The 24,932-nt window shown below is 35.8% G+C and overlaps 1 long non-coding RNA gene across 2 annotated transcripts in view; it reads left to right on the forward strand.

Moving 5' to 3' along the window:
• The first annotated feature begins 647 nt into the window (after positions 1-647).
• Positions 648-24,932, forward strand: part of LOC112951695 — a 68,467-nt gene continuing 44,182 nt past the window's right edge. For both annotated transcript variants that reach the window (XR_003250260.1, XR_003250261.1), the window contains exon 1: positions 648-694. This is a non-coding gene — a long non-coding RNA (uncharacterized LOC112951695). The remainder of the gene's footprint in view (positions 695-24,932) is intronic.

The raw sequence follows: 24,932 nt of genomic DNA on the forward strand, positions 1-24,932 counted from the left end.
AACTGTACAATTGCCACAATTATAGGTATGCATACCATTTTTTTAATTCAAAATTAAATGTCACTCAGTAGTTACTATTGAAAAAAAAAAATGAAGCCTCAGTGTCCTGGAATGGCAACAGTACTTAAAGGCATGTTGTAATTTCCAAGACTGAGCCATATGACACATTTCCCAAGGGCCTAAGCCAGCTAACAGTCCAAGTCCTATTTTTAGAAATGAATTAGAGTCAATAGAATTTCAATTCAATTAGAACTTAAGAGTCAATAGAATTTCAATTCAATTAGAACTTAAGTCAATAACCCTCAGGGTACCACAGACCACAGACACATGAGTCTTTTTTAAACTGGCTAGGTCTGGTGATCTAGTCATGGTATCACTAAATTTTCTGCATCCTAAGTTAAGTAAGTCCTACCTTCCTCTGAGAATCTGGCTTTATGAACCTATTTAATTTTGGAAATAGAATTAGGACTTCAAAAACAGTTAGATGTCTTTGTAAATGTTATTCTTTATCCAGACACTCTACTTTATCTGCTGCCCTGTTGTGCGATATCAGAAACACAGTATAGACTCCAATTTTTATGGAGACTTTTCATTCATGTCTTCCAGAGCAATTATACAGCACCATGGGATGAAAACATCTGCTACTGCATTCTGAGGGAGAAGAATGTAAAAGCATTCGCTGAAGACTCGTCAGGTACTCTAGTGAAATCTCCATCAAGACATTTGCTGTTCTGTGCTTTCATGCTGTACTCTGAGACTATCAGTTAGGAAAATAGAATAATTTATCTCCCAGCTAGGTCATTCTCCTCTAGTGCCAGTCTATTTTGTAGGTTATTTTGTATGTGCATGTGTCTATTTGTGTGCTTGTGTTTATGTACGTCAAAGATTAAATGTTTTATTTGATCAGAATTAATTCAGTATTCAGTTGGTCTCTAGTGATCAAAAAGTTGCCGAAGAAATAGGAAGTAAAATGAATTCCTTTGGATATTCTTGAGGATTATACATCTGACATTGAACTAGATGATTTGCACATTTCATTTCTGTAGCACACAAAATCATAGCTTGGTAATTTTTTTGCATTTTACTTTTAGGCAGTAGATATCTTAGCTCATATTAAAAGGAAGTTGCACTGCCAGAAGAAGGACTGGCAGAACAGTTAGAGATGAACAGTTCTTGAAAGTCTGAAACACAAAGTTCTGATGAATACAAAAAGACCGGCTCTTGCTTCTGCTGTCATCTGACCTACCACAAAACATACACTATCTCTCTAGCTATGACTAATCAGGAAATTGCCGTCTTTCTTCAGCAGCACCTTATTCCACAAAGCTCTGTAAGCTCTTTACAAAGCCTTGGCTGCTGTCTCTTTAAATTACTGACAGAATTTTATTTTGTATCTTTTACCTGCTCCATCACAAAGATTCTTGAGAACAGAAATTAAAAATGCAAAATTTGTCTCTACCTAAGATTTGAAAATTCCCCCATCCTCCTCCTACCAGCTAAAATACAACTCCAAAATTGCAGAGTTGGGATGAATTAGTATTAGTGATATAAAACTTCTTTGCATCTTTCCCAGTTTTTTTACTGGGCTTTTGCCTATTCACTCTGCTGTGCTGTCTTTTTGTTTGTTTGTTTGTTTGTTTGTTTGTTTGTTTTTCCCCATCCATTTCTCATGAAGTAATTGGTGCTTTTCCTAAACTTAACTTCTGAAATAAACAAATTGCCTGAATATCAGCTTTCATTTTTAAAAAAGTAGATTTCTCTCCTGCATATTTTTCAGAAAACCCAAAATATGAAACTTGTATTTCAGAAAATCAAATAAAGAATACTTACTTCAGAAAAAAAAGGTTTTTTTTTTCTCACAAACTTGACTGCATAATTGCTTGAACGGTGGAATTTATTATTTGTTAACTCTTTTTCCCCTTCCTTCTCCCCCTGCAGACCTGTTAAGTATTTTTTTCTGACTTGTCAAGATATGTGTTACAGATCTCTTTCCTATGTTATTTTCATCAATTGTTTAATACAGGTAGAACTAGCAGGTAGCGAAGCCTTTTTAAGGAAACTGATAAATCATGTTTATGTGTAAAATTTAACAGTGGTTTCATATAGCTGGTCCATGATTCTTCTTCTAAGATTCTTGCCTTTCTCCTAAGATTCTTGCCTTTCTCCTAAGTAGTATTATCAGGAACCATTTCTTCTTCTCCTCCCATTTCTCTAGTAAGTGAGCAGATGTCAATATATCTTGGCTATGATACTACATTTAATGTCTCAGAAATTTTAGTTCTGAGACTCCTCGGATTCAACAGACTCTCTGGAGCATTGCTTTCTGCGTAGACAACAATGCTTGCAGTGGTCCCGAGTTTCGTCTTTGCTTTTCATTTCCATAATGAATCATTTTGTGATGCAGATTGAAGAAATTTAATTGCAAATTTACACGAACCAAAAAAGTTACAGACTCTTTCCATATTCTGTATTTGCAAACAAAGAGAAGGAGAAAGGGGATAGCCTTCATCAAGTAGCTACTCGTTTTCAAATTATTTCATCAGACAGGTCTATTTTTTCTTTTTTTTCTTTTTATGGAAAGTCAGGTGGATGTATGTTACAAACATAGCAGTAATGCCTGAACACAGTTTTCAAATAACAAAAAAAAAATGGCAATCTCAGATGGCAAGTGAACAATCCTCTTCTTTTGCAATTGACTTTTGTATAGATAGAGGCAAGATATTTGAGATTAGTCACACTGCAAATTATTCATTTGAGATTAGAAATAGTCCCTCAGAGTCATGTGATCTGAAAATGACTATGCTCAATCAATTATCTTCATACATATATAAAATTAAATTTACACAAACTATCTAGTCTTACTAGGATCAAATAATAAGCCTGGGGGGTTATACTGTATAGACACTTAAGAGCTTTGAGTGATTTTTTTTTTTTTTTTTTGTATGCTCAGTGCCAACTCTGCTCCTGCTGTGTTGATTTGCCTTCTTCTTGGAACCAAAGTGCAAAACAGCAGGAAGGATGTAAAGGATTTCTTGCACGATCACTATAGTATTCAGCTGGTCTGGGATCCTAGACCACTGTCTGCACTTCTAATGTTTCCAAATGCATCAGGGAACTAATTCTGTTGTACAATGATGTACAATGATGAATAAAGGATAGCCACTATAAAAGATTAGGGTTCCCACTCTTACTCTACTAGTTGGACATAAAAAACAACCTTAAATGTCTTTGCTTCTTAAGGGCCATTGAAGGTCCAGTAGCATTGTGATTTCAAACTTTGTCTCCTGCCGTCTGGCTGAAGAGAGCTCTATACCCTGTTTTAATTAAGCTGTTATTATAAATAAGCTCAGTTATTTCTGTTTCTGTAGTCCACAGGGCATCTGTGGCACTGCATCACAGGGCACTGATGCTAGAGTCCTGATCAGCAGCATGGAAATCGTTTTTTCCATAGCAGCATTAAACAATATCCTGCTCTGAACATCATGTCCTGTCAGGTCCACATATGTACTCAAAGAATGGCCCTTCCTGTTACTGCCAACAAAGACGTATTATCTGAACAAATAAAGAAACAAAATTAAACAAAAAAAATCAAAATATTACAATTTTGCATAGGACAACAATCCCATTTCCAAATGAACTTTGACACCCTTAGAAGTTTTGGGAGCGTGCTGTGGTCAGCACAAGATTTCCAAAACTACTATATAGATTCTCCATTTACACAACCTGTATACTTTGTCACCAGGAATCAGCTCATCAAATTCATTTCCAACTGCAAGGTCCTACTACACTGACAATACCTGGTTAGCTTCTCAGATTGCTCTTCTGAAAGATACAAGTCTTCTCACAAGCATAAAATGCAAAATCTATCAAAGAAAGAAGCAGAATAAATCAGTCAAATGAAACCATGCCTCTGTTCTTTTGTATTTCAGGGAATATAGAATTAAGCTTCTATGCTCTTTAAACTGCAGTTTGGAATCAGTAAATATCTAAATGCCATAACTAGCATCTTCAAGTTTCCTTGTGGGTATTCATTTCATTATCATCTACACCACACATTTAAAAATGAGGATGATTGGTGCATTCTGAGTTGTTTCTTTTTTTCCTATGTCTTCCAAGATTTTTTTCTGTGTTATATGAAGATACAGAGGAATATATGAAGCATATACATTTGTTCAATAAGAATTGAGATATCATCTGGTTTAAACCTGAATGGTTCCCTTCATATCTACTGTTGACATTTAGTAGAGATAGAAACCTGGCTAAAAAACAATGGCTAATCACCCCTCAAACTTGCACCTCCCACCCCCCACAAAAGACATTTTCCTCAAGAAAAAGAAACATGGGAAGTGTGATCACATCCCCATTTCACACTGTATGGTCCCTGGAAGAGGTATTTGGATATACCTTCTCACTGGCAAAAGGAAGCAAAAAAAAAAATCAGGGCGGTGACTGAGCCTGGATTCACACAGGAGGAGGTTTAGTCCCCTGCAGCAGTCAAGGTGATTTGAAACAGCTAAAGGATCTAAACTAATTTGTCTTACAGTGAGATGTTGCATGACAGAAGGAGGAGATATTTGTCAGTGATTTGAGTGGAAAGATAACTAAATCATTCCTGGCGAGCACAGCAATCTGGGTGGTCTGTGAAATGGGAGACATGGCATACACACTGCCTTAGGAATGAAATACTACAGCCCATAAATGTGGCTGGCCGGAGGAGTTCCTTTGTGTACATTGTCCGCTCTCCGGTTTTCCTCTTTTGTGTGCCTTCAGATTTGTAGAGGAAGAGAACTTCAAGCTGTATGAACTATTCCTATTTCCCTCATTCCCCAGCCCTACCAATGTTCCTGTTGTGCGATAAGTACTCAATGATATTATGCAGGAAATGTCATGAATTCTGATCTTTGATTAGCTTGATAAGCGATAGCAACTCCATTGTCTCTCTCCACTGAAAGTCGATGCCACTGCTTCACATTTTACTATTGTTTTTAATGATCTTTGGCCAGCTTCAGAAGCAAAGGAAATTAAAGATCCTTTTGTGCTTTTGCTGGTCTGCAGCTATACAAAGAACAAATTCTGCACCATTACAAATTGCTGAGTCAGCCTAGCTTCAGAACTAATAGTTTCTTTGAGAAGGTAATACTACCTAAATAGAAGCTGAATAACAATAATAATCTTTTCTGTTTTCTGCTGAGTGCCTTCTGGACAATTTTTCATGAGATTTTCAAATTAAATGTATTAAATGTATTAAGGGAAAATATTAATGACAGAGAAGTAAGAACAAACTGTAGGAGGGAAAAAAAATAATACAAACCTGCTTTTAACATTTCATAAAGTAGTATTTATAGTGTTCAGTTTATATTATGGGCAAAAATGGAGCATAGTTATTGTAAAAGAGAGATAAGCTGCAGGATGGCATGCAAAAGGAATGTGGGCAGAAAAAAAATTCATATAACATGGAAAGCTCTCATGATATAGCGTGATATCCATTCAAAACACTGTTCAGAAACATTTAACTAGGACTACTTGTATTTGAATAGGCTCATCAAACCTTGGATTTCTGGATTTAGGATCATTAGTAGAAAAGACAATATTTAGACATATGGCCATACTATTCAAGACTTTCAAATGAGCATTTGTTCCATTTGAGAATATTAAAATTGACGCTCCAGAAAATCGGGCTCAACACTATCAGTGTCCTTTTTGAATTTTAGATTTGTTAGTTTCAGATTTTCTGAACTCAGACAATAGATCTTTCTGGGTAAGTTAAACAGTGTCTGGCAATGTTTTTTAACACTGAAACACAATTGTCTGTCCTGCTAGAATACTTTCGGTGGACCTCTCAACAGTGCTGACTTGCATTTTAACAAAGAGAAATTCCAAGTTCTGGATGACAGCTTGCATTCCGCCCCTCTATTTGGCAAGGCAATATGGTTTACCAGCATAGGTGCAGGTTATTCATGCTATTTGAATATGCCTATGAATGCTATGAATATGTCTCCATGCCTATGAATGTTTTTGGCAAGTTTAAATTACTGGTAAGGATTTATGCAACGTGTAAAGTACCAGTCACTGTTACCCCACTATCCTTCACAACAAATTATTGGAAAGTTCTTTAATCTGCTGTGCATTAGCTTTACAATCTGTAGAGCAATCTCCTATCTCGTTGGCTTCTTAATCAACACATCTTAAAGCATTTCACAGAAAGTCATCAATATTCGTGCCCCGTTTTACCCAAAACAAGGTGAATGATGTACTACAGTACAGTGTAGACAATTCCTGACTAAATGAAGATATTAGGGTAGTTGTGACAGCATGAAACTCAGGATATACAGATCCTCACATCTATCCTTCTTCCCAAATTTCTCAATCATTGGTGAGGTAAATAGTTAAGAGTTTATTTTGCTGTTTCACAGTCAGGAAAGCAACTTGTGTAAAGATACGCAGTAAAATGACTTGACCACAGACCTGAAGAAGATTCACTGCAGAAATGGCACTCCAATCTCAGTTCCAGTACTACAAAGAATAATATTCTTTTTAGTGTTTATGTCAGAATAGACAGTACTATTCAGTCCCCAAAAAGTAACTTGTTACTTCAAAAAAAAGCTATGATTTATTAATGACAGTTTTTAAAAGATTCCAATAGAACGTCCATTGAATGTCAAAAAACATTTGCAAAACAATGGTCTCTGTCAGTATTTTGTTAAACTGCTATAAAATATTTCCACTGACCCATAATAATTTATGATCTCCAATTTTAAAAATATGTGCAGAAGCGTAAACTGATTTTATCTAATAAAACATGGTTCATGCATCATTCTAGGGCCAAAAAATAATTCCTCTGTATATTTTAGTTGAGAGTCAGATAAGTCCTCAGTTAGTATACTTTAGGTTAAGAGGGTATCTGTTCCATCTTAAATGAAGTTCTGAGGGAGAACTTTATCAGATGGAAGTGCAAATAGGTATTGGCCATGGATTGGTTTTGCTGTCAGTGATAATGGGGAAGATGAGGATAAATGACAGCAACAATAAATTCTCTCACAGTTTCAAAATGTTTTAACATGATTGGTTGCTTGATGAACTAGCAGTCCTGAAGAACAGATGGAACTTCAAAATCGGGATTTGACAAAGCATGCTTAGGTGGAGCTAGATCTCATTTTGATCCTCTGATAATGAGTGTGGGTAGGGACTGTTTCCTCAGTCTGAAATAGTTTATGGCTATGTGAAATTTCTGTGCATACACACTGATCTCTTATTCCCCCACCTGCAGTATGTCCATGATTTCTCAAGGAACAAGTGTCATCACATACAATATGATCACTAATGAAGTGGGAGTTTGCATTAGATAACAGTTTGCTAGCTATATTAGAAAAATATACTGAAGCCACAAGAATTTTCACTCAGTTTTGAAGTGATTTAAAGTATTACTTGTAGAAGAGGGCTGACTTTGACTTTTGCTGTAGAATAAAGTAAGGTTCTACAAAGTGAGGTCTTTTTAACACTACCTGAAAGACAAGGAGCTGTGCATGATTATCATAAATAAGTTGTTGGGGTAAGCAAAGGGCAGTAATGAACAGGCAAATAAACAGCAATTAAAGTTTGAGGCTTCCTGTGCGACAAAACTCTGCATCAAAATATTAAACCATATCAGATACTGATGATCATAAAAGCAGATCAAAAAAAAAAAAAAAAAGTTTGCTTATTTCACTGAAAAATGTAGGTGTCAGAAATGCATGCATTATTACTTTTAGAAAATCAAGAGTATATATTGTAAATCAATTTTGTTTCTGTAAGAGCTTTTATTTCAGCGCAGACGCTTTAGAAGATTTCCACTTGCAATAACTGTAGGGTATCAGTATGCAGATCTGTTTCTATAATGTGATGAATTTCTCAAGCAGATCTGTTTCATGCATTATTGTGCATATTTATTTGGACATTTTAGAAAGTGAATATATATACAGGTTTGTAAATACATAGAAGATTAGCTGGGCTGCTGAAATGCAAGGTTTGAGTTGGATTATAAATTTAAGTATTTTAAGCATTGCTAGGATTTCATCCAGTGTTATAAGGTACACAAATATTCATAAGACAAAAGACTGAAATGTAAATGTACAATTTTCCAAGTATGTACCCTACCTATGAAACTATTAAGTTATTCTTGAGCTTCCTTTTTAACTCAATCAATATTTAACTATTTGAACAAGGAGGATCAGCATCTGTTGGAGATCAATCAATACCAAAACATCTCAGGGTAATATATATATATATATATATATATATATATATATATTATACGTAGGACAATATACAGGGCATCTTAAGAGCAATATAAATAAAACAAAAGTACTCTCTCTTCAAACTGTACAGCTCAGATGTATGGAAATATGAATCCTGGATATTCTCAAAACTCAAGACCTTTGAGGTGTTTCATGAAAGTGAATCACCATCTCCCTTTTGATTTGTTACTTTAATGGAGGAAAAGAAATAGAGGAAATCTTAACTGTCATTCTGGTTTTGCTCTTTTCATCTTTAATTGTTTTGCCTGGGTGGTCAAGTGAGGGAATATCTGACTCACAGAGGTTAAAATTGAAAAGCACAACTCAAAAGGCTGTAACTTTTTAGTAGCTAGCATAGTCTTTATTCTTTCTTGACCTTTGCACACTGTTTACAACACAATTTTGCTTTATTGTGTGTCAACTAAGTATTACCAACTTTTATGTCAACTTTTAGCTTCATATTTTTATCCTTCAGTGCAATAACGTGTTCACTACCATGTACTTTCTAGATAGTGACTACTGATAGTGGGTAACAGGTAAGAATAAATGACAGGTTCAGATAAAGAGGAAAAATTCTATGAACTCTCTGATTTATGCTGGAGAAAGAAACTATAGCTTTAATTTTTTAGCACAAAAATACAGAACTTTTTACACAATTAAAAGGTCACATCCTATTCCCAGAATTTGGTAGTTACTTTTTAACAGCAAAAGACTATATCAAAGACCAGAGACCCTGCGGCTTATTTAAGTCAAACATTTTCAGAAAAAGTGATTCTAAGCATCATGACAGCCCCCAGAAATAAATTTTTGTGCTATAAAAGAGAGGGAAATACTCGCACGTTTTAAAATGACATCAAAAGCTCAATGAGGCAGATGTACCCCCTCTACTCAGCTCTCGTGAGGCCGCACCTGGAGTACTGTGTGCAGTTCTGGGATCCCCAGTATAAGAGGGACGTGGAGCTTCTCGAGAGGGTCCAGAGAAGGGCAACCAGGACCCGCCTGGATGCCACCCTGTGTCACATGCTGTAGTGTGCCTGCTTGAGCAGGAAGGTTGGACTAGATGTTCTCTAGAGGTCCCTTCCAACCTTGAATATTCTGTGAGTCTGTGATTCTGTGAAGTGTACACAATTAGACTTTCATTATCAGAAAAGACATGTACTTGGGTACAAGACAAGCCGACAGTTATAAGTTCAAGTAAAATTTAAAATCTCAGTCTGTAAAGTTCAGAGTCTCTAACTAATTTTGAGAGGAAAATAAATTAATATATTCTACTTCATAGTGGTCAAACAAAATATCTATTTCCTTTCCAATCATTCAGTAATTAAACATCATTTTTTTGACATGATTCAAGTTCAAGTAGAAATCTGCTAACTTTTCAAAGTATTTGCAGGGTTTTTTTTTAACTATTACTCATTTTAAACTCATTTAGCTTTTCATTGGCTTTGAATACTTCTTCCAAACACTCCAATATGCAAATTCAAGGATCAAAATTTACCCAGAGAAAACAAAATAAAAAATCCAATCCCAGACTATTGCTTTGAGGTAAACTACTGAGTGCTTTCTTGATTATTCAGACCCTCTGATGTCTTCATTTTTGGAAATGATTTATCCTAAAACTGTAGAATGACTTGAAACATTTTTGAAAAGTGTCAGAATATCCCCTTAATGTTATACCTGAATGATGTTTCCTTAGCTAGCCTGATTATCTGTACTACTGGAATACCCCGTCTTCTTACTCTAGTGTTGCTAGTTTTTGAGCTCTCATTTTCTTTATATTCTGAGCATGTCTTTGTGTACAAAAGGAAAGATAAAGCGGACAATTCACAGACACATAGAACTGTTAAGTTGGAAGGGACCTCTAGAGATCATCAGGGACCAGCAGGGGACATCTAGAGAATGTGGTACAGAGTAGGTTTTGAAGATCTCCAGAGAAGGAGACTCCACAACTCCCCTGGGCAGCCTGTTCCTCAGACAGGCTGTCTGTCCAAGACTATTAAACAGTAAAGAAGTTCTTCCTTATAATGGAAATGGAACTTCCTGTGTTTCTGCTTATACCCATTGCCCCTTGTCCTATCACTGGCCACCACTAAGAGTTTGACCCTTTCCTCCCTACACTCCCTCTTCAGGTATTTATACATATTGATCAGATCTCCTCTCAGTCTTCTCTTCTCCAGGCTAAACAGGCCCAGCTCACTTACTCTTTCCTTGTAAATAGATGCTCCACTCCCTTAATCATCTTGGTTGCTCAGCACTAGACCCTCTAGAAGCTCCCCATCCCTCTTGTACTGGGGAGCCCAGAACTGCACACAATTCTCCAGGTGCGGCCTCACCAGAGCTCAGGAGAGGGGCAGCATCCCCTCCCTCGATCTGCTGGCAACATTCCTCCTGATGCAGGCCAGGATCCCATTGGCCTTCTTGGCCACAAGGGCACACTGTTGCCTCTTGGTTAACTTGTAGTCTACCAGGACTCCCAAGTTCCTCTTTGTGGAGCTGCTTACTAGCGGGTCAACCTCTAATCTGTGCTGATGCCTGAGGTTATTCCTCCCCAGGTGTAGAACCTTGCACTTGTCCTTGTTGAACCTCATGAGGTTCCTCTCTGTTCAACTAATTCAAGTCCAGATGTAGTCCTCCCTTTAAATAATGATGTTTCGCTTATGTTAACAATGCTTCAGCAGTCTTCTTTCTCCTGATGAAAAATTAGGATGTTTTCCCATTTTTGAACACAATTCTGCCCATCAATGCAGAAAATATTTTAGGTGGAACAGATGACATATGAAAAATAAATAAATTAAAAACCTCAAGTGTTTCTCATGGATAAATGCACTAGGTCATTACTAGTATTCTTTCCTATCTCCCTCTTAAAGAAAACTACAAATTAGAAAAAGATGCAGGCTTTATACTGCAATGCACCTTAATCAGATAGATCCTTGCAAAATCAATTAACTGTCTTTGTGCATGGAGCAATCTAACTGCAAGATCAAACTGAATTATCAGAAAGGGCAGAATCTAGTTCTATGCAGAAGATAGTAGCATCTTGCTGGAAATGCGAGAAACCATAATATGTTACAACCCCACCATTGCAGATTAAGGCCCTAACATTCCTTGAAGGTGTAAGCAGATTTGTGAAGATTTTTTGCTTTTGTAAGAAGTTGTATTTTTTGTCAAGCTTTTGGCTATACACTGCCAGACCACTTGAAATCCTATTCACTTGTTTATCTCAATTCTTTTATATGGCAGTGAGCTCTACAAAATGAGTTCTGATTATATAATCAATTCTCTTTTGCACATGATAAATTTGCTTGCAATTCATTTATGAGAAGCTCCCACAGTTTTTATTTTCAGAACAGGTTGAACTGTTCTTGCTGAACTGTTCATTTTTTACTGAATAATTCATATTATTCATTTTTTCTCTTGTGGGGGGATATGTGAGGTTTTAGACTCTTCTATAAATACTTTTGATAGCTCGGTACCCCCATGGCTAGAAGATATCAAAATTAAAATTCCCCATTTGAATGCCTCCACCCAAAACTATGTCTCTCTGAGCCTATGTGAAACTATCTCTCTCCTATATGCCTATATTAAACTATATCTCCCTGATCAAACATTTGATCTGAGTACAAGTCAATCTCTCTGATCAAACATTTGATCTAAGTACAAGGATTTTGGGAAGATATGTTAGCTCTGACTAGTCTGTTTTCTTGTTGAATTCCAAAAGTATTACTAGACATCAGCTATATCAGGGAATAGGAGAGAGAGCACTGGGACGATTCAAAATTTGCTGGAAGATCTAGATCCTCTGATGCGGAGAGCTAGCTGTGAGGAAACAAAGTACGTGTCATGACTTGGTGAATTATACAAGTTTAACTGGATGCCTAAGTTGAGAACTGAACATCTGATATAGAAATCATTAAGCAATAAAGCTGTTATCATTCTCTATGGTAACATTTTCACAGTAACTTGTCAAAGCAAAATGCACTTTAAGCAGGGCTGTCTAACTCTAGCTTTGAAAAAAAAAAAAGCCTATAAGCCTGATCATAAGAGCAGAAAGGGATAATATCGATCCTTCAGGAGTCTGGCTGCACCAGCAATATTCATTTCTCATGTAATTTTAGTTTAACCATGGCAAAATGGGACTGAATGGGAAATTGCTGAACTGATTCCTAGTATATTTCCAACAGGTAGCTGCACCTGTAGATACAAGTATTTCCTACTCCAAGATTAGACAGAAACTTCTACTCTATATAAAACAGATGATTATGGCTTTACAAAGACCAAGTGTTAGCTGGATGCCTGCCTTAGGATGAATACTTTGATATTTATATTTTATTATATTCCTATTGCATTCAATGACTTTTTTATACTTGCAGATTATGTTATACTCAAATCACAGTTAATTCAAATTTTCTGCAATGTTAGAGTTCAACTATTCAAATTAGTTCACTGCTGGTACACATTATTTACAGCTTTCATAGTTGAATTTAGACTCTAAAGATTTTGAAAAGTTTTGACTCAGTAATTTCTTTATGATTAGTCAAATATTAGAATCTCTGATTATCCTCAGAGAAGAGCTGGGTGGTTCATCTGTGCAAAGACCAGTTACTTTAATCTGATTTAAAAAGTCAAGGTTAGGGAGACACAGTCAATCCCAATGTGTCTGTGGTTTGCTCTGGTACTACTAAACAATAAAACTAGATGACAAAACAATAAATAATTCCTTTTTTTTTTCTTTTATTGATCGCAAAACTCTAATGTCATTTACAGAAATCCTAAATTGTATATATATCTTGAGACAGGCAATGTAGTGGAAGAAGGACATATTTTGAGAGATCTCCATAAATTCAATGCAAGAAGAAATACTTCTTACATTGAGTGACATACTCAATCAGTAAGAGTTACTTATTCTTCCTGCTGAGATTCTGTTTGTGAATTGCAGGATGGCAATACTCATTGGAAAGGGTATCTAATTTTGTTTGCTGTTACATGATACTTGTGAGGTGTCCTGAAAAGTGTTTGACTTCTGAGAGCAAGATAGCACATTACTGAGTCCAAATTCTCCATTTGAGATGTTGCCTATTATTACTTTGACTTTGACATAGTGATGCATGCTATCATCCTCTTCTTATAAATTTCAAATAAAGACTGAAGAAATTTCAGAAATCTTTGCTCTAAAACTTCCATATTCTTCGAGTCTCTGAGAATTGTGAAGCAGTTGAAGATTAAGAAAAGAGCATTCATTCTTATAACAACAACTAAAAATTTTCTATTCCTTGACTTGTAAGACAGACCTCTTCTCTGTGTATATAGGTTTTCACCAAAGAAGGTGCATCATGTATGAAATTAAGCACATGTATCAAAATGGACAATATGGGGTAAATAGAAATTATGAACCTACCATATTTGCAATGCTAGTGTCATCTAAAGAGGTTGTAATGTTACTTTAAATTTCTTTTTATTTTCTGCCTCAAGTAACCTTTGCAAATGACAGAGTTCCTCTCGACCATACATTTTTTTTTTGTCATGAGCTTTTGAATAAATGAATCATCAACCGAACAGAATGTTTGATTGCTTCCTTCTCTTTATTTTAAGCTCTATATCTCCCTAGCCTCATAAACAGCTTAAAATAAAAAATAATGCAGCCATGAACACTTGCTCCAAATCCAGAATGGCTTGGTTTTCTTCCTAGAATACCAGAAAATAATTAGGAGATGACACAAATGGCTGGATATTTACATGAAAACTACATACATTTTCAGATTGGCAGACCCAGAGCAACAGTTTACTCTTACATAGAAGGATTAAAAACGAAAAGCACAATTTGCATGTAGAGGACTATGCTGCAGGATCCTCCTAAGATTTTTTTTTTTATTATTATTGTGATTTTTGCATAATATATGTGTAATGATTCTCTTCAGAACTGTTGCAGTTTGGTCTGAAATAATCATTCTAAAAGATAAATAATCCCTCATTTGTTCTGATAGAGTGCACCTCATGATGACTTCATCCCATGATTTTAATGTGACTCAGAAAACTTTTGTAGAAAATAAATATATTGGGAACGCTAACACCTGGTAGAAGAACATCCTGTTTAAGACTTGGAAGAATTTGCATGAAGAAAAGGAGTTAAAAGATTTAAAGATTTTCTTAAAAACAAAACCAGAGTAAACTGTTCTCATGGAAGTTTAATTCTAGGTCTGGAAACATTAACTTTCAGTGGGAGTAAAACTCCCACTCCCACTCCCAAAACAGTAAACACTATTCCACTGAATAGTGTTTAAGATAACTTCTAGATGTGAGAGGTAGAATTATTTTTTGCAGGCTCTACAGCAACTGATAACAAAAAGAATCTAGTAGCTAGAGTGGTGTTAATAGGGGACTGAACAAGGAAACACTGTATTGAAATGCATGTTTAAGATGTGCAAGTAAGAAAGCACAATATCGTAGTCTTAGGTCTGAATTTAGTTGTATGCATGTAAATAGGATAAATACTTCTCAATATTACTGCTGTGTATTCCATATTCATTATGTGAAAGACCAAATTTTCATTGAAAATTAAAGGCTAATTATTTCCTTAAATCTGACATTGCAAGTCAGTATTCAAATTTGATATGCCTGATTTTGCCCTTTTTTACTCCATTTTATGACAATTAAATTCTATCCACTTCAATAAAGCAGTTACGTCTGATTTACAGAGACTCTTTGAGAAATGGTGCCAAAGACTATTGTATCATCTGTTTATAAAAATGTTCCCTATCAAACAGCTTCTTTGACAATGCAGTTCTTAGGTTAAAGGTCTGACTACCCAGAAGTATATCAATTAAGTCATGCACTGTCCTTACTCTAAGGATTTTCAAAAGATTTATAATATACAATATTAATATTAATATTAATATTAAAGGCTGAAGAGGTCCAGTCCATCCGGCATTATATTTATAAATTAAACCACATTTAAAAAACAATGATAATCCATATATACAAGCCTAGCAAGTACAATCTAGTTTTATTTTGTGAAAGTTCTCAGCATAGATACAGCTTTAGCAGTCACCTTCCAGGGTTTGCCTCACTATTCAAGGCAGCTTGTAAAGTCCATATGGACGAAGTACAATTATAGGCACTTTGCTGAGCCTGAGCATATTGGGAAATCCGACCTTGTTTCCAATTCATTATGAAAAGACTTGAATATTGACCTTTACTATATATAGTTGGATAATCTGTGCCACCTTCATTCCAAATCTTCCTCTCCTCTGTGGCAAATTTTAGAGACTTGGTCAAGAAAAGGTCAGGATAGCCAAGAATTACAAACTGGGTATATAATGCACTTTTACTACAGAAAACAAGTGGAAAAGCACACATGCTGGGGCAAATGTCTTTGGTGCTGAGTGGCTCCTGGATCCATGAACAAAGAAAATGCCAAACCAGCTATGACCGTAAGAACAAGTTACAGCCTTTGGCCAGGTTGCACACCAGCCTTACATGGTTGGTGACAGGGGAAGTGCCATAGCTGTGGGTCACTCCTGAAATTTATATTTGTGTCTCGGCTTTCTCTTCTGAAATCTGTTTTCTTTTTTTTTTTTTTTTTTTTTTTTTTGAGATGCCATTGCAAGAATTGCTTTCACTATTGCTTACCACTACTGTCATAAAGAACATTTGTTAAAAATAATTTTTGTTTTGTTTTATCCCCATATTTTCACATGCAATAGCTAACTGAATAAGGTGTTCTTGCAGTGATGATCAGCCTTCTACAGTAAGTGAACATTTATTAATCTGAAAGAGTGGCATAGTCTTAATGTACTCAGATTTGTCAGGTTTTTATCAACCAAGCACTTGTGTGATATAAGCTGTATAAATCTGTATTGCATCTACGGAAAATGCATTCCAAAAAATGATGATACTTCTTGCTTTTGTTCAGTATCGTCAGTAATGAAAATCTGTGTGCATATATTAAATATAAACTTTTTTGCCTAACAGAGTACAATTTCTAGAATAGCACCAGAGGAGAGTTTGTCATAATATGTGACCAGGTTCATATTACATAAAATCTTTCAAGGCTTATTGCTTTGTTATTTGTATGTATAATGTAAAGATTTGAGCCTTAATTGAGATCACACAATCGTAATAGAAAGACAAAATAGTATTAACTCAAAGTTTTGACTGATTACGAGCAGGAGAAGGAGAAGGCAGAATTTTTTCAAGTATCTCTGAATCTTTGTTTCCTTTTGGTTTGGTTTCTGTTTTTTGTTTTGTTTTGTTTGTTTGATGAAATTCTGTTTCCTTGAATGTAAGGACAAATCAAGTAACCCTAGAGGATTCCTTATCTCATTATACTTCATCCTAAAACTCCCATTTCTAGCTTAACATTTTTCTCATAGTTCTCTATGCATCTGTGGCTAAGTTTTATACTTCTTTGATCACATTTCTTTCCAGATATATATATTGGTCCTCATTTCAAACACATTTCTTTGATGACCTAAGACTGTGTGATTTCCTTCATCTATCATGCTCACTGTGCCATTCATAATGCATATATAATTCTACTAAATCAAGGAATGACGAAGTTAGTTTTCCCACAGATGCCTTTTTCAATGTTTGTTTTCAATGAAAGTTCCCATTAGGATAACTTGTTTTATTAGGAATTGAGTGAATATGGAAAAAAAAAAATGATTGTTTTCCTTACATGCAAGAACTTACCAGACTTTGGGAGAGCATCATGGTGACACACTTTGCTGCTGTCATATGTAATATCTCTTAATTATGGAGGAAGGATGAACTTTTGAGGTGGATCTTGAAGTCATAACCATTTTTAAAATTGAACCCTGTGGGAAGAAAAGTCAGAAATCCCCTGTGTCACTCCATTGCCCATTAAGGGAGTCACTGGTGTAAGCAAGGAAAATATGATGAAAGGGTAAAAAGAGTCAAAATCACAGAAATTGATAATCAATTCGTAAAGAACCCTTTAAGAAAATCTTAAAACCTTAACTATGGAAACTATGTCAGAGATAAAATCAACCCAAATCTGGAAGGCTTGATCTTACTAGGAAAGTATAAGAAAGAGTTTTTACTTTATATCATTTTTATACTTCCCTATATGGGAAATTCTGGTCTGGGAAAGGTTCTATGTACAAGAAATTAATTAAATCAAGTGCACACCATCTTAGCAATTCCCTGCAGTGGAAAGAAAACAGCTTTATGTAATAGATCAATTTGAGTGTGAAGAGAGCTGGGGATCCTTCGTGGTTTTGCAGCTGGCTATGTAACTTTATACTTCTCCCACTCTTTCCTGTTTCTGCTTTTTTCGCCGATCTTTTATCTGTCTTGACTATTTCGGCTGCAGACTTTTGAGGGCAAACATTTTTTTTTCACATGTACTATACATAAAGATATATAATGAGCTACAGTCTCAATTAATACCTCAAAATTGTTAGCCTAGAGCTTTTGATTTTGAGTTTGAAGATATAGGAAAAATAGAAAATATTGTTCCCTTAATCAGTGAGTGGAGAATTAAAAAAAAAAAAACCTAACTATCCAATAACTCAGCTCTTATTAGCGCAGTATATATGAATTTCCGTGTTTCATACATATAAAGCCATCTGCTGAATTTTTTTACTTTAACTGAAATGTAAGTGCTAGTTAAAAGATAATTAGATAATATTACTGCAGAGATAATTAATAATATTACTGCAGGGAAAGGGCAAAGAGAATATACAGAGAAGTCATTCTCAAGATAAGTCATTCTAAACTTATCTTTTCTAAGGAGACAACCAGAAAAGAAAGAAAAATACTGTTTTAAAGGGCTGCTTTTTTTGTGTGTTTTGAGTTTGTATGCTCTATGTGGAATGAATTTTCAGGACAGAATAGAGAAGAGTTTATGGAAAAGTCAAAGCAGTGATGAAGACCTTATTTCACAGCTCCAAAACTACCTAACCAGCAAAAGAATGGTACCCCAGAGCTGATCCAGACAATTGCATAGTGGAGCATGAACTCTCAAAGCCAATTTTATTATATTAGTATAAAAGCACAATCTTCTTATCTTCCTTGGGCGCCATTGAGTCTTGCTGGACTTGCAGGGAGTATGAAAGGAAAAATTTGATAAGGACTGACAGCTATGGACAAGCATAACCCAAATATTTAGCTTTGGAAATGGAACCACTTTCTCAGTGCAATTAGTTACACGGATTACTTCTTAAATGTCTATGGGCAGGGAGATTTTTCTTTTTTTTGCTTTTTTTTCCTTCGGGTAATAGTATATTCTAAGCTAGCTGCTAAGACAAGTATCATATTGTCAGTAATCAAAACTTTCTCACCCTTTCTTAGAGTACTGAAAATTTGTTGAAATAAATGCAACATGGTATTAAGTGAGGAAGGTCTCTTTCTGTAAAGACTTCATCAGAGTCTCATTTCATGAGGGAGGAGGGACTGCAGTCAGGCATAAGCTTCTTCTTTTATGAACAGTGTTCAGAAAGGACTTTATAACTGGATTTCAGGGCAAAACAGTTTTCCAGGAAAGGACAGTTTTTTCTGAGTGAGCACATGATTTAGAGGAACAGAAATTCAAGCCTTATCAGGCAATATGTCACAGTGAATGGTTAAAAAGAGGAAGTGAAAAATAATCGGAATGCTGCATCTAAATGGTATTTACCTTTTAAAAATCTTAATGTTCTTTGCCTTTACTTTTTTCCCTCTCTTCTAAAGGTAAGTAAAAATTTTGAGGTGAGCTTTGAACTCTAAATGCACTGGACAGCCAAAAATGGTCTAAGGCAACAAAGAACAGATAACTTTTGGACACTGGTGTATAGATTTCCCAAGTTCACTGTTGTCAGTGTTTGATATTGAATTTTCTTTTGATCTCTTTTCTTATTTTAGAATTCATTTTTTTCTGTCACATAATTCTTTTTTTTTTTTTCCTCAAATAAAACTAAAAAACACTGTGATGATCTCATCTGGAAGTTCCCATTTGACTGAACAAGTTATTTCAATTTGTACATGTTATAAGAGCTGTGCATTGGAAAGGCATTTGTTTCTCTTGTTCTTTCTCATTTTTCCTAATGGTCTAAATTCTTTTCATATGAATGATCAGTACTTTCCACTTTGATAATAACAGAATATTAGTAGATTCTGTACTATATAATGCTATACAATACTATACAAGTTGCACCTTTGTTGATTCAGCAGATTTAGTATAGTAGTGAGAGTGGAAACAATCACAGAAACTTCCTTATCTTTGAGGTACATTCCTCTAGACCAGCCTGAATCTCATTTCCTTTGAGGTATTACTTACATAAAAGCAGTATGTTTGGTTTTCAGTAATAAATTACTGATTCTCTTTTATATGAGTTGCTTCTCTCCAACTGTCTTTTCATTTATGTCCCCATGCTCTACCTTGTTGGTTCCTTGGTTTTTATTATTATTATTATCTAAAAATAATCATACTTCAGAGATCTCACCAAACATGATACAGCTGGGCGCACTGGTTATAAATTAAGCCTGGAGGTGACATAAGAGCAGTTCCTTGCTGAAACCTGTACAGAAAATGGTTCAACAAGGAAGGAAACAGTCACATAACTAATTACAGGCATGTAGAGTTTATTATACTGTCCATAGTGCTATGCTTTAGCTTTATATAACTTTAGCTATATATATATATATTTTTTAATTTTTCAATTCCTTTCTTATGCTGCATTTTGTTTCTCTGCTGGGAACAACAATGTAGTTCTTAATAAAAACAGAGCATTGATTTTATCTAGAAACATATTATACTGATTCATGAATCAAATATTAAACAGCTTGTTTCACAATGAAGAATGTTAAAATCCTTGTAAACAAATGATTTTAGATAATATCGATATTTCTCTGGCTATTCCTTTAATTAGTATACTACAACTCTGTAACATTTGGCCTCTCTTTGCTTCCTTAGCAGCAAACAAATCTTTTCTGAAGTAAAAAAAAATCTTCTATTGTATTTGGAACACTGCCTTGTATCAGATAAAAAAATATTTTCTATTTAAAAAGTTTTATTTTCCACTAGTAGTAAAATAATTTAGACCAAGTAACAACAATCTAATAACTCCTAGTGTGCAATAACTCTGTTTCAAGCACACTTATAAAATGTCTAACATAACATGTCCTTTATTTTGTTAAAAACAATATGTAATAGAAAATAAGCATTTTCTGCGTAGAGCAAATTGAGACATGACAAAGTGTTAAGAATTCTATAAATGCTTCCGGCACCCTATAAATCATCAGGTAAAGAAAATGCTGACAAATATCAACATCAATGGAATATTGATCTACCAAATGCACTTCAGCCTCTTACTAAATAGTTTTCCTTAAGCATACAAATTAAAAGGACAAGAATGGAAAATCAGATCCTTGGCACTGCTTACACTTGAACAGATTTGTAGAGAGTTTTGTAATTATTCTCTCCTAATCTTCTGTTGTTCTCAGATGACTTTATTTAGGATGACAGGGATCTCTGTAATATCATATTTCATGCGCTTCAAAATATGAAATATGAAAATAAGTGTTTAGGAGCAAACCACTGCAGAATTGGGGTTCATATTTCACATGCAGGTCATATCAAGCTGTAAATGGATGGCAGGGTGTTTAAAGTTAGCTTGGCAATTAATAACGGTGGAAGACAGTTATACAAAGAGCCTTTCAGGCCAGACTTGTATTTCAAATTACAGCACCTAGATTCTGATACACTTTTCATTGCGTCAGGTAACCTGGTTGATTAGACCAGGATTCTCTATAGAAGGAGGATCTACTGAAATTGAGAATTTGTGAGAATCTTCTCATAAGTGACATCATTAAAAAATAAACATCAAAAGGTGGTATCATGACCAGAATGTCTTTTTCATGTTAGAAAGCATGGATGACTCCTAACTGTGGACAATAACATTTTGTTGTCATTAACATGGAATCTTCAGCAAGGGAATGAAACAAACACAGTTGTTTTGCTGCCCTTATGTTTTATACAGATTAATTGTTGCAAGGAGTGAGGTTGTCTGAGTTTATTTTCATCTGTTTGGTAGATTATTATATCAAAGTAATGATTTAGGAGTGCTTATCATCTCCCTTATCTCAGGTCTTGAAATCTTGAAACAAACTCAAACATGTAACTATGTAATTATTTGGCACAGCACTTTAATGATTAAAAATCTTAAGGGTCCTAATCTTCCTTTACATTAATGTTTTTTATTTCAGTGGCATATTCTTGGTTTTACTTGTATTAAGGCAACAGTGAAACAAGCTTGGTTTGACATATTTTTTTTCATCATTTCATGAGGAGTCCTGAGTAGGGAGGAAAGACAGAGGGAAAAATGAAGAGTAAATATAAAAGCAGGAAAGAACAATCACACTTTTAACTGCAGATTGTCACTCAGATAGGCAGATAATCTCCTTGTAATAATGACTGGCAATAACAGTGTCTTCTATTCTTGAAAATTAAACCTTTCTATTTTTTTTATCTTATATTTCTGTAAATATGTATGTGTATAAGCATGTGTGTACATGCATATATACACATTTTTTTTCTGAGTAATAAATAGAAACAGTGGTTTCAAACTGGGCAATAGCATGGTCTGTCTAGCCATGTACATGCTCACACTGCTCCTGTATAGTCACCTTTCCCATCTTTTCCCCTCCAGGGACCCCTTGTACTCTGTAAAATCTCCTTCTGCCTCCTACCTCTGTAGTAGTGCTACAAGCTGAGGACCTCTGTGAGAATATGCAGCAGTAGAGAAGTGCCTTTCACACCTCATTGATGTGCCTGTGATGTTAGCAAACTCAAAAACTGGTAGAAATTTGCATCTTCTGGCAGAAACCACTCTGAATCTGACTGTATAAATGCAGAATACATTAGCATGGGGCTAATGACCTAGAAGGCAGAACAACAAAAAGGTTATTATATATTCTCAGGCTGAGTGGAAGGAATGAGTCATGAGGAATATTGCAGGCATTTGTTATATAAATAGGTTAGTCTTGTTTAAAGGTTAGCAAGTTCCTCCCTCTGGTTCATCTTCATTTATGTTTTACAAGTCATATTATGTATTAATTAGTGTATTTTGATCACATATCTTATTAGCTAATGCATGATCATCTCTCCAATCTCAGTTGAAATGTTACATGCACACTGAAGCATATCTACAAAGTAGTTCCTCGGAATATGCTTACATTAAATACCAATGATTAACTTATGATTGAATCACAGAATCACAGAATGGCTGAGGTTGGAAAAGACCTCTAGAGATCATCTAGTCCAACCACCCTGCTCCAGCAGGGACACCTAGACACCCAGAGCACATGGCACAGGGTCGCATCCAGGCAAGTTTGGAAGATCTCTGAAGAAGGAGACTCCACAACCTCTCTGGGCAGCCTGTGCCAGGCTGTCACCCTCACAGGAAAGAAGTTCTTCCTTACATGCAGATGGAACTTTCTGTGTTTCAACTTGTATCCATTGCCCCTTGTCATGTCACTGGCCATCACTGAGAGGAGTTGGCCCCCCCTCCTCCATACATTCCCCCTTCAGGTATTTATACATATTGATCAGATCTCCTCTCAGTCTTCTTCAGGCTAAATAGGCCCAGTTCACTTACTCTTTCCTCATACAATAGATGCTCCACTCCCTTAATCATCTTGGTTGCTTTATGCTGGAGCTTTTCTAGATGCTCCCCATCCCTCTTGTACTGGGGAGCCCAGAACTGCACACAATATTCCAGGTGTTGCCTCACCAAAACTGAGGGGCAGGATCTCCTCCCTTGACCTTCTGGCAACATTCCTCCTGATGCAGTCCAGCATCCCATTGGCCTTCTTGGCCAGAAGGGCACACTGCTGGCTCATGGTTAACTTGAAAATTAGGACCCAATTCCCTCTCCAAAAAGCTGCTTTCAAGCAGGTTAATTTCTAATCTGCACTGGTGTCTGAGGTTATTCCTCCCTAGGTAAAGGACCCTGCACTTGTGCTTGTTGAACCTCATGAAGTTCCTCTCTTCCCTACTCACCAGCCTGTCCAGGTCCCTCTGAATGGCAGCACAGCCCTCTGGAGAATCTGCCACTCCACCCAATTCAGTGTCTTCCACAAATTTGCTCAGGGTGAACTCTTTGCCTTCATCCAAGTCACTGATGAACAAGTTGAACTGCGCTGAGCAGTCCCCTCATCTAATCCACACTTCCTGGTTTTCCCCATGAGGATGTTATGGGCAAAACTGCTGTAAGCTATTCTGAAGTCAAGGTAGTCAACATTCCTTGCTCTCCCCTCATCCATCCAGCCAGTCTTCCCATCAGAAAACTGTCAGGTTGGTCAAACAAGACTTCTCCTTGGTGAATCCATGCTGACTATTCATGATTACCTTCTTTTCCTTTACATGCCTAGAAATGGTCTCTAGAATGATCTGCTCCATCATCTTTCCAGAGACAGAGATGAAGCTGAACAGCCCATAGTTTCCCAGATCCTCTTGCGCTTTTTGAAGACTAAAGTCCAGTCCGCTGGCACCTCCTCAGCTCTCCATGACCTCTCTGGAGAGCAGCTTAGCTATAACCACTGCCAGTTCCCTCAGCCCTCTTGGGTGCATCCCATCTGGACCCATAGGCTTGTGTATATCCATTTTACCTAAATAATCTCTAACTCAATCCTCCTCGACCAGTGAAAAGTCTTCCTCTTTCCCAATTTTTTCTCTTGTGTCTGAGCTCTCTATTTCATGGGGACTAGTTTCAGCAGTAAAGAAGACTGAAGATTACTATTTTTTAAAAGAACTTATACTCATCGGGAAGCTGAAATGTGCTCTATATGATAGTTTCTGTATTTTTATTACAATACTGAGCTAGTAATTATCTTATTATGTAAATTCTACTGCTTTATTATGCAGGCCAGTGACTTTCCAAACAAAGTTTGGAAACTTATATAGTAAACTATACTATATAGTATACTTATAGTAAACTATAAGTATAGTTTACTTATATAGTAAACTATATAAGTTCCAATGTCCCATAAGCCAGACAAACTAACTACAGATGTGTCTTTAACCAGAAATATAGTAGACAATTCCACACAGAAAACAAAATTGCTTCTTTTCTGAAATGATGGAATTGAGTTGCTGATATTGCTTTTCTCCTCTCTTTATACTTTAGCTTCACTTTAGCTGGATCAGTTCCATGGAGTTTAGTGGGAGCTCCATCTGACACAAACATATGCCTGTAGAGCATATCAACACTCCCATTAGAAAATGAGGGAGAGTTTTCAAAGACTTTCATGGAAACTGGAAACTGTACTTAACTGGCTATCAAAACTGATGAAAACTCTGCTGCGAGATTAAATGAAAGAGCCTAGGTACTGATCTCATTTAGATATAGGTACTTCCTCTTCCCATCACAAAACTAAGTCTGTGAATTTTAAGAGAATCTATGGTTACAAATGATAAAGCATTCGTTGACTTTGATTAGCAGACATCAGTATTTGATCCAGCAATCTGTACTTTTTTAACTTCTTAATATTAAAGGTGCTGATCCTAAATTACTGATTATAGCATATTTGTGATTCAAGGATAAAGAAAATAATTGACCAGAAAGCTGAAGACAGTTTAGTGCAAATAATATTTGAAAAGAGGTAAAACTATAATGAGAGAAGAAAGAACCCTTGCAAATGACATGGCCATACCCAAGGCCATTA

The sequence above is a fragment of the Nothoprocta perdicaria genome, unplaced genomic scaffold (genome assembly GCF_003342845.1).
Source record: "Nothoprocta perdicaria isolate Ctin4 unplaced genomic scaffold, notPer1 scaffold_363, whole genome shotgun sequence".
Classification (NCBI taxonomy): domain Eukaryota; kingdom Metazoa; phylum Chordata; class Aves; order Tinamiformes; family Tinamidae; genus Nothoprocta; species Nothoprocta perdicaria.